General features: G+C 33.9%; 1 long non-coding RNA gene across 1 annotated transcript; it reads left to right on the top strand.

Moving 5' to 3' along the window:
- The first annotated feature begins 316 nt into the window (after nucleotides 1-316).
- On the top strand, nucleotides 317-1813 carry LOC127738670 (uncharacterized). Its single transcript, XR_008000133.1, has 2 exons — nucleotides 317-362; nucleotides 1571-1813. It is a non-coding gene; the product is annotated as an uncharacterized LOC127738670 (long non-coding RNA).
- The last annotated feature ends 7197 nt before the right edge of the window (nucleotides 1814-9010 follow it).

Here is a 9010-nt window from a genome sequence, read left to right as displayed (position 1 = left end):
GGTTTGCATGTTATGTCGACTATTATATAATTTGTTTGTGCGTTTCTCTGTTATGAATGTTCTTGTGTGTGTTTGTGTTTTATTTCTGTCACGTAGTGTTTTAGCGATATTTTTTAACATTGTCATAAAGCGGGAGGTTTGGCATGCCATTAAACCAGGTTAAACCCACCATTTTTTTCTTAAAATGTCCTGTACCAAGTCAGGAATATGGCAGTTGTTATCAAATAGTTCGTTTCCATGTGTGTTGGCGTTTGTTTTTGTTGCACTTCGGTGTTCCTGTTGTTCCTTTGTTTTCCTATTATAGTTGACGTGATTTAAGCAACTTGCATGATTTTACAGTTAATAATCAACTTGTTACAAAGGTAAATAATACATGCTATCATAATAAAAAAGGTGTAACAGGAATTGCCAAACATACTGCACTGTTCAGCGAACATAATCAACCATCAACACCCAAAATCCGCCAAAAAAAAAAAAACAGATGTACAATGTTAAACAACAACGAACAACACATTGTTCAAAAAGCCTGACTTTTTACAGGTACACATTTGGTAGAGTAAAATCAGTTTTCAATTAGGTTTGCACACCCCACGCCTTTTCCTTTCTGCCTGTCTAGACCAGATGTCGTAAAATTAGAATTCACAGTAAATATACACAGTGCAGCTACCAACAGGATGGCTTTTAACTTTAACAATGAAATAAAAAAGGCAAATACATTGGAAGGAAGGGTGAAAATATCACTACAGGAAGTTAGCTAAGGTATACATTGTAAATTATAAAAGCTGTTTTGCTTTCAATAGTAGATGAATAGTGTCTTTTTGGGGAGTTTGACAAAACTCTTTCCCGAACCAATACCAACTGGCTGCTACCTAGATGTATTTTATGAATCTGCTGAATTAACTGAATTAAGTAAAATAATTATGATAGAAGCAGAGATAGTTTAAATCAGCATATTTTTTATAGTTTGTACAGTCTATCCAAATAGATAAAACTAAGTTTATTGAGAGGTTGAAGATATTCATATGGACACCAATTGTGTCACTTCAATAGCAGACTTGTTCCTTTATGGTTATGAAATCTAGTAAAACTCAGTAAAGATTCCTCTAAATTCTGTTTGATAAAAGAACATTGACAACACTTTCCGTTATGATATTTTTCTGTTACATAACTTTGAATTAAATAATTATACTGTTGGTTGTTACCCTTAAACACTGACTTTAAATACATCGAATTCTAATTCCAATATCAATAAATCAGGCCGTTGCATTTTCTTTAGAATTGTCATTTATCACCCCAGTGCCTTTTATAGTAATACGGCATTGGCTTTTCTCATTGATATAGGTAATACGATGACCTGTAACTGTTCACATCTTTGTCTTTTGATCATTATGAATACTAGTAGTTGTCTCATTTGAAATCATCTCGGTATTCTTATCAAGAAATGGTAAAAGAACATTTCTGATATATAATAATTCCGGGAGCTGATTTTATACTTTTAAATGAATTATATATTTTTTTTAATTTATTTATTATATTTCAGAAATTTGAATTCTATATTATTTTTTTTCAGATTGTTATGGAGCTGTCGTCTTTAGAAAAGATCAACAGCGAGTATTACCTATCCGATTCAAAAATAACGTTTTTAGCTCCAAACGGAAGGGAATTAAATGTAGAGATGACTAAAGGAATGCCGTTTGCTGGATTGACGCCTTTAAATACTACAGAAATTGCGAGTATAGAAGGGCCAAAAGTTTTTAAGTTACTGAAAATGAATCCTTGAAAGCTTCATTAAAACTGCATAATGCAAACATGATATTTGTTGTCTTTTTTATACTGTTTGGTTTATATCATTACGATTGGTTGATTTATTGGTGTTTAACGCCACTATCAGCACTACTGTGCTATTTCGTGGCGGTAAGTTTTTATTGGTAGAGAAATCGGAGTGCCCGGAGAGAACAACCGACTTTCGGTTTGAAAACTGGCAAACTTAATCAATTAAGATTGGAGTCGAGTGCACCTTCCAAGTGCGAGATTCGAACTCACAACCTCAGTGTTCTTATGCTAGCGATACAGTAGTTTGACTACTTATACCACTCAATTACCGAGGCCCCGATTAATCATTAAGGTTAAATCTAATATTGATACACGCTTGTTTTAAGAATTCAAAACTGATACGATTACTTCAAATAACTGTTAATGGCAACGAAGATATTGAAACAAGAGAAAGCATATTGATAAAGCTTATAAGGAATGTTCTTATCTTATATACTAAAACGAAGTATTGTTAGTACTATGTTGGATAAAAAATATACCAAAGGTTAACAAAAAACTCATGAGTAGAAGAAAAAAAGGGACAACAGCATGCCCAAAACGAAAAAATAAAAAGACAAACAAAAGTACACGAAATTTTAGTCAGAAACCCATAAATTGAGCAACACGAACCCTATTAAACAACCCATGTACTCAAATGCGTCCGAAGGTTAAGTAGTTCCTGATCAACTGCCGTTACCATGACCAGTTTAACAGTAGTGCTGTTGTGTATATAAACATGAGGCATACTCTGGTTGATTTTAATATGCTCCCTTAGTTTACATTATGTGCAGAGAGAAATTAATCTATTATATATCGGATCTCATTTCTTTTCTGTCTTGTCAAAACTGCACAGATGTTAACTGATTTCCAAATACCAGTACTTTTCCCCAATATTAACACAGATGGACGACTTCACACTAAAATCTATGACAAACGGGATGATTTCAACTTCCCAATTATCAATTTCCCATTTCTCTGCAGTAACATACCCTCTGCTCCGTCGTATGGTGTGTACATATCTCAATTGATACGTTATGCTCGTGCATGTTCACAATATACTGACTTCATATACAGGAGTGTACTCCTTACGCAGAAACTGCTCCAACAGAGTTATGAGGAGGAAAGACTAAAAATGACAATCCGTAAATTTTATGGACACCATCACGAATTGGTTGATCTATACGATGTGTCTGTGTCTAAACTAACTAATGACATTTTTACCACGTCTTAGATTGTGGTTTAATATCTATGTTGTATGTCTGCTAAGTACCAAACGAGACCTATTCCCGAATATGACTGTTATACCGAGAGTGAATTTACATTGCTGTACGACGTGTCTCGATATTTGTACATCCAACATTCATGTATTTATTTTTAATGTTTTTGGTTGAATAACGTGTTATGTCGTATCGTTTGTTGTCCAAAAATGATTATAAAATTGCCTTTCAGTGCCGCCGTTGTCGTGTTCCCGAATGTGGCTGTTGTGCTGATTTTGATTTTGCACTGCTGTGTAGCGTGTCTTGGTGTTTTGTACATCCAACTTTCATGGATTTATTTTTGATGTTTCTGTTATGGTTTCGATTGAACAATCTGTTATGTCTTATCGTTTGTAGTCCAAATAATTATAAAATTGCCTTTCCATGCCATCATTGTCATGAGGGTTGTTTGGATGAATATTGTATGATAATTGTATGGAGTTCGAGATTGCATGTTAGTTACGTAAGCGCGTCACTGTTTTTGATATCCTGTGGTGTGTATCGTCGATGGAATATGTTCGTTGTTGTTCTGCAGTTTGCATGTTATGTCGACTATTATATAATTTGTTTGTGCGTTTCTCTGTTATGAATGTTCTTGTGTGTGTTTGTGTTTTATTTCTGTCACGTAGTGTTTTAGCGATATTTTTTAACATTGTCATAAAGCGGGAGGTTTGGCATGCCATTAAACCAGGTTTAACCCACCATTTTTTCTTAAAATGTCCTGTACCAAGTCAGGAATATGGCAGTTGTTATCAAATAGTTCGTTTCCATGTGTGTTGGCGTTTGTTTTTGTTGCACTTCGGTGTTCCTGTTGTTCCTTTGTTTTCCTATTATAGTTGACGTGTTTTCCCTCGGTTTTGGTTTGTAACCCGGATTTGTTTTTTCTCAATCAATATATGACTTTTTAACACCGTCATACTACTGTTGCCTTTATTTGTTTACTATTGAGTAAAGAAGAAACCACCCTTAATATGATATATTTTGTTTTTACTTTTAGTCCGTCTGTTTTATCTAATCTTATTTAGAAATTAACTTAAAAACATTAACGTTGCTAATTTTTCTGCACCAGATGCCCATTTCGACAATAAATGTCACTTCAGTGATGCTCGGGGCCAATATTATTTATATTACAAATATTTTCATATCAGGAAATTTTAATACAAAATATGAGCGTCTCCATCCCAGTACCGAAGAACTGGCTACTGAGCTGGTGATGCCATCGTTGACAAACAGTCCACCAGCAGAGGTATCATTCCAGTGGTAGTAATAACTTTATAGGTACCGACTTTAATCCGCCAGATGCTTTTTTAGACAATAAATATCTCTTTAGTGATGCTCGAGGCCAACATGTATGAAAATCCAAAATATATTAAAAAATTGAAGAGCTCATAAAAACAGAGCCAGGCAAGGAATCCGAGCTTTGCATGAGGGATATATATTCCTTTATTTTAAATAATTACATGAATTTGTACCACGAAATTTTAATAATACGTTTTTTTCATGCCAGTACCGAAGTACTTGCTTCTGGGCTGGTGGTAGTAGTAACATTAACGATACCTATTTCACTGATGATCGTTTATACACCCTTAAAAAGTTATTTAAAAGTGTGAGAATACCATATCAATCCTCCCTTTTTTCATCAAATATGTGGCGGGGTTAATTATATGAAAATAATGCAACATCGAAATGGACATACAATTTTCGATTCGTTACAAAAGACAATAGCATCTAAAGAAAAAAAAAACAAAGAAGAAGTTCCATCGGAGTGTTTTAGTGCCTTAAACGAAATCAAAATCCTAGTGCAAGCTTGGGAACTGTAAGAAGATGTGTATCCCAAAGACAGACGAGCGAGAAAAAAAAATGGACACAGATAGTTTATATAATATTCCCTTATATAGCATCAATACAAACACATTCTTAATTCTAACTTTAAGCGAATCCTCATATCCGGGATCCTTGTATATCACTCTTCAATTTTAACTACAAAATATGCATCATATTTATGTATATCATATTAATTTGACTTTGTATTAAATATATATAACACTGATTAATTTTATGGTAACTGTTGTTGAATGCTATATGAGATAAAACTTTTAGAATGTTAACAATGTCTAATCTTTAATTACTTATGACGACATCTTATGTGTTAACTTGGTAAGTTTTGCTTTTACACAACTGTATAAATTGTTAATAATAAAACAATGTATACAACGTTAGAACGATGATTTGCCTCGGAACAATCACTATGAGACCATCATGACCGACATTTGAATTTTGTCCTCAATTTCAGATTATTAATTGTTTTCAGGAAAAATGCCATTAAAATTAACTAGTACGTTACATTTGATGACCTAACCAGTTCATATCACTGTTGGTAACGTTCATTCTTATTCCTTCCTCATGCAGTCGTGCTTGTCCCTAATAGTGTTTTAGTTGACTAATGCAATAACAGTTTCCTTTATGAGGAAGTGAAACACATTGTAACATGTCAAATCATTTCCCTTGTTTTGTTTGAAATAAACAATGAAAATCAAATAATTTGTGGCAATTTGGCAAAATTTCACTTTATTTTCCCTACAGTTGTTTGCTAAGAGCTTATAATTTCTGTTTGTCGAAAATTTGACTAAAATCAAAAATTTAAAATACTATCTTTGCTAATGTTTTAAATATTCGTCAAAAGATACTATCTCACGGATTTAACAACGTAAATTTTTTTGTTTATTAAGTCGAAGTTCGGAGTCGGAGACTACGAAATATCTTTCAAAAACATCAAATTCCCTAAGTACCGAAACGCAACGGAATAAACCAAAACTGAAGAAATGTATAAAAAGAGGGGCAAGTGATTCCAGAGGGACATTCAAACTCATATGTCGAAAATAAACAGACAAAGTCATGGCTAAAAGAAAAGGACAAACAATTAAAAAATAGTACACAAAACACAACAAAGAAAACTAAAGACTGAACAACACGAACCCAACCAAAAACTGGGGGTGATCTCAGGTGCGCCGGAATGGTAAGCAGATCCACATGTGGCACCCGTCGTGTTGCTCATGTTATTACAAACCCGGTTATAAGTCTAATTCAGTAGGTTACATTCGGGAGAAAAGGTACGGGGTTGTAGTTACGACATTAGGAACATATCCGTTATCATCTGTGCAACGGATATTCCATAACGGTAAACCAACTCGTGATGGTGTCCGTAAAACTTACGAAAGAATGACTTCAACTTCACCACTTGGAAATCTTGGTTTAATAACTTCCTTGTGAGCAGCAACCTTCTATCAAGGAAATCATGATCGGAAATACAAGCATTGGAATATCGTTTCAACTTGGATATATATACTCGTATGCAAGCGCTGCTGGAATGTTGTTACAACGAAATGAAAAGTTCACAATTCATCTCTTTTGTCGTAAAGTTTTGTTTTCAGCTGACCCTCATTGTCAATGTTCGTTCAACATAGTCACCAAATTTTGACTTTATTTAGTTAGAGAACATCACCTATATAGCGGAAAGTAAAGTTAAAGGATACTGCTTACAACTTTTCTTTCTTCTTAAGAAGTTCCTGTATGAAGTCAGCCTAATATGAATAAAGGAATACGTGGGCAAGAAGTGGGGCACAGTTTGTTCCCATGGGAATGCCGATTGTTGTTGAAAAACACGTCCCCAAAAGTAACAAATATGTTGTCGATCAAGAAATCAAGCATCTTGATAATGTCAGTTTCAGAAAATTTGTTGTCAGAATCTGATTTTTTTACAAAGTAGGATTTTTTCCCTCCCTAAGACAAGATACTTGTATCTACGTTGGCCATTCTTTTTTATGAAACAAAAAAGGACCAACTCTTTAAATTTGTCTTTTGGTTTGGAATGGGAAATACTTGTTTAAAATATTTTGAAAAGTCAAATTATTGCAAAATGAAAAATACTTCAGTGTATGTTTACTTGTGTTAATATGTCGTTTGATTGGGTTAAGGCATTTCAATTGATATTTTAAAGTGTGTCTTTTTTATGTTGTGATGTTGTTTCAGATAAGGGCGAAGGTTGGTATCTATTAAAACGTTTAAACTCGCTGCATTTGTTTGCACCTGTCCTAAGTCAAGAATCTGATGTTCAGTAGTTGTCGTTTGTTGATGTGGTTCATAAGTGTTTTTCGTTTCTCGTTTTTTATATAAATTAGACCGTTGGCTTTCTCGTTTGAATGGTTTTTCACATGTCATTTTTGGGGCCCTTTATAGCTTGCTGTTCGGTGTGAGCCAAGGCTCCGTGTTGAAGACCGTACTTTGACCTATAATGGTTTACTTTTACAAATTGTGACTTGGATGAGAGAGTTGTCTCATTGGCACCACATCTTCTTATATCTATTAGATTATGTACTCTAAAGGATCTTTTGAATGTTTTAGATGCTAGTAAGGATATGAGGCAGACTTAACTGTATCTGTTGTATCCTTTATCTCAAGTTCGATGGGATATAATTCAATCAACATAGTCACCAAATTTTGAATTATTTAATGAGAAAACATCATCTATATAGCGGAAAGTAAAGCTAGAGGATACTGCTAACTTCTTTTCTTTCTTCCTAAGAAGTTTCTGTATGAAGTCAGCCTAATATGAATAAAGGAATACGTTGGCAGAAGAGGGACTGTCATACAAGTGAGAGGTTTAGCTAGCTATAAAACCAGGTTTAATCCACCCTTTTTTACATAAGAGAATGTCTGTACCAAGTCCGGAATATGAAAGTTGTTATCCATTAGTTTGATGTATTTGAGCTTTTGATTTTGCCATTTGATTAGGGACTTTCCGATTTGAATTTTCCTCGGAGTATTTTTGTGATTTTACTTTTTGCTAGTGAATTGAGCATCTTTTATTAAAATTCCACATGTTTTGCAGCCATTGCCTTCACATTTCGAAATGAGACAGTGTTGTTCAGTGTCATCAAAATCCAAATATAAGTATCACTTTCGATGACAATTAATTACAGCAGGATCAAATACAAATTCGACGTTCAATTTTACCCATGTGACATGTGAGCCAACGGAGTCAGTTGTCATTTGGGACTTTCCGTTTTAAATTTTCCTCAAAGTTCACTATTTTTGTGATTTTTTTTTTTGCACCAGTACAGGTTTTAAAGTTATGACTCATTGGTGATGATTAACAATCGTGCTACAAATAAATCTAGTTGTTCACAACTATGAAGTTGAAGTCTATGATTTTGATTTAATAATTTGTAGACAGTATTTAATTGTTGTGAAGCTGGCATGTTTATAGAATAATTGCTTTGTATCACACTGCGAAGCGTTTAGTCTCAGTCGATAAACTTGCCAACTTATGGAATAATTACTAAGCAACAGTTAGTTCTGATTGGTTGCTTTTTGGTGTGGCTTAGATCTATTGACTTGAATGAGTTATAAAGCTCGGACTACGTCAGGAAGTGGAGGAGAATCATATACGGATGGTCTGACAGTATGGGTATTCGTGACTCGATTGATGAATATGTTGCTATAGGGATAATCGCTGATAGTCAAAATTGATGCATTTGCAATTGAGCATTTGCCATGCTTTAATCTGTATTACACGATAGGTTTTATTTACATCACAGTCTATGATGCGTGACGTATGCTGTTAATATCGTATCATCAGTCAGTGTATATAATGAACGAACTTTATAGCTATGCTCAAAGATAGGTTTACTTGATGCTGACATATATGCAATTATAAGATATTTATTTTAAGTATTTTCTTAAATTATCAGATTATAAAATTTGCAAAAATCATCGGAACATTGTTAATTCAAACTGAAGCATCAATTTATGGGTTACCCTCGCTGTGTACTTTTGATAAAGTCGGGAGTATCAATTTACTTGTACCTGACAAAGATATTTAATTCATTTGACAAAGTAAAAATATTCAGTCAGAATTATCGTTATCGCATGTCCGTTTAATC

This window comes from Mytilus californianus, unplaced genomic scaffold, assembly GCF_021869535.1.
Source record: "Mytilus californianus isolate M0D057914Y unplaced genomic scaffold, xbMytCali1.0.p SCAF_4, whole genome shotgun sequence".
Lineage (NCBI taxonomy): Eukaryota > Metazoa > Mollusca > Bivalvia > Mytilida > Mytilidae > Mytilus > Mytilus californianus.
This window is presented reverse-complemented; position numbering and strand designations above follow the sequence as displayed.